Source organism: Numida meleagris, chromosome 26, assembly GCF_002078875.1.
Source record: "Numida meleagris isolate 19003 breed g44 Domestic line chromosome 26, NumMel1.0, whole genome shotgun sequence".
In the NCBI taxonomy this organism is placed as follows: Eukaryota; Metazoa; Chordata; class Aves; order Galliformes; family Numididae; genus Numida; species Numida meleagris.
In genome coordinates, this window is record NC_034434.1 from 3,377,025 (window position 1) to 3,379,227 (window position 2,203).

The window sequence follows — 2,203 nt, forward strand, 5'->3', positions numbered from 1 at the left end:
AAAAAATTAAAAAAAATCAAAATTCTTCATTTGCATTTTTTTTTTTTTCTGAAAGTGGAAACCGTGCAGGGGGAGGGAAAAAAATAAAAACAGCTGACGGCAAAGTTTTATTATCCCCGTTGGGCGGCGAGGAGCAAATCAGTAATATTTTAACGAGCATTTAAGCTCCTTTGCTGAGTGCCTCTTTGAGGCTCCGTGCACCTGCAGCCCGGCACAGCCAGGAGGGGGGGGGCAGGGGGGTGGGGGTGGGTTAACGAGGGCTCTGATGGGAGCGGGCACAGCTGACGGGTGACAACGCGCTGTCCCCAAGCGATGCCAGCAGCGTTGCTCGCTGCTTTGTGATCCCAACCCTCCTGCAAAGCTGCACCGAGCGGCCCCTGCTCTGCACCCTGGGGATCTCCAAGTGGGCGCCGCTCACTCCCCCACGGGAGAACTGCCCCAGGACGTGACTGCAGCTGCTGGGAAAGAGCCCAGGGAGCAAAGCACTGGGGGTGCAAACACCTCCCAGCCACAGAGCTGGCACTGAGCGTGGCCTCTGTCCTGAGGCCTCTCCGCTGCTGCCCCTTCCTGTGTGCAGACCCCCAGGCAGGGGGTGCCAGCCCGCAGCACGCTGCTTTGCTGGAGATCTGGGCTGTGGCCAGCAGCTCATGCCAATCTGGAATGGTCTGAGGACACGTCCCCAGCACGGGGCAGAGCAAGGGGATCCCTGCAGAGCTGGAGGCGAGCAGCATTCTTCCTCCTCCCTGTCCTCACCCACGGGCCTCTCCAAGCCTGCCTGCAGCCTCCCTCTGCTTCCCCCCAGTGCAGCTTGAAGTAACGTTCTGACAGCAGGAGCCTCGGCAGGCTTGGCCATGCACAGAGCACTCTGGGGGCAACTCTACGTGCTCACCATCTCTCTGGACCCCGAGACCCCCGCCTTGGCTGAGTGGGGATGTGCCCCACAGCCCCATCCCTGCCCCGCACCACGGGCACAGTGCGTGCGTATCCGTGCGTGGCGGGCAGCATCCCTGGGGCCTGGGGAGCTGCTGTGTGCCCCGGCTGGGATCGATGTGTGCCAAAGAGGGGAATCAATTTCTATAATTAAAGCCTGCACCGCCGGGCTGCATCTTCCCTCCCTGCTCCCCGTGGCAGAGGGCTGGTCCAGCCCCATGGCAGTGACCCATGGGGACCAGCGCTCCCATTCAATGCCAAAGCAGCTCCCACTCAGGGCACTCCAGCTTCCACGGCGAGGCATCGGCGCAGAGAATTTCTTGGGCGAAAAAGAAAGCAAAGGCATGGGTGGGTGTTTCCTGCCAGCTGGGCCTTGGTTGTGAGGCTGATGCTTGCATGGGAGAGGGGAGGAGGAAGATTTGGGGGAGGGGGCACAGCCAAATCCCCACCTCTAAAGCAGAAGCGAGCCTTCATCCACATTTCCAGAAAGGGAAAAAATAACCATCGGGGAAGCCAAGCAGCATGCCCAAGGTCACACAGGGAGCTTTGACACCAACCTGACCATGAGCACCAGCAGCATCAGCCCGGGGCGATGGCTGCACTGAGTCCCAGCATCACCCCCATGGCCGGAGTCACCCATGCTGCCCACCCCAGCCCAGTGCACAGGGGCATTCCCTTGGCCATAAGCAGGGCAGGGGAGCTGGCTGCTATCAAGGAATAAAGGCCCTTGGGCACAAAGGCAGCCCTGCTATGGCCGGGGGATCTGCAGCCCACCCGCTGTCCCCAGGTGCCCGTCAGGAGCGCACGGAGCCATTTCCACCGGCGTGCAAATGCTGGAGGCTACACGGGGGCAGTCTGGTGGGAAATAATTAGCACATCGGAAATGCGTTCCTCATTAAAATGAGGAAAGAGCCACCGCTGGGGTGGGAGCGATCAGGCGGCTTCGGGCAGCTTGGATCCTGCACAGCAGCCCCCACACCAGCACGAAAGTCGCGGAGGGGCTGAGAAGAATCGATGTCCCCAGATCTGGGAAGGGAGACCCTGAGCAAGTTCGGGGTCCCTGGGTGTGAATTCCCCCGGTGCCAGGGGAGGGGGCACGCAGATATCGCAGGTACCAGCCCAGCACGGAGTCTCCTCCTATCCCCAGATAGGAGCCGGCTGAATGCAGCCCCCCCAGGGCTCTGCTCCCAGCGCAGGGTGCGATCCTACGGCCACGCACAACCCAACCCAACTTCCCCGCGAGTTGGGTGCTCACGGGGAGGGGCGGGGGGAG

At 61.4% G+C, this 2,203-nt stretch overlaps 1 protein-coding gene across 1 annotated transcript in view; it reads right to left on the reverse strand.

The window, feature by feature from the left end:
- SRCIN1 (SRC kinase signaling inhibitor 1) overlaps positions 1-2,203 on the reverse strand; it is a 52,064-nt gene that overhangs the window by 48,938 nt on the left and 923 nt on the right. The gene's annotated exons all lie outside the window — the stretch shown is intronic.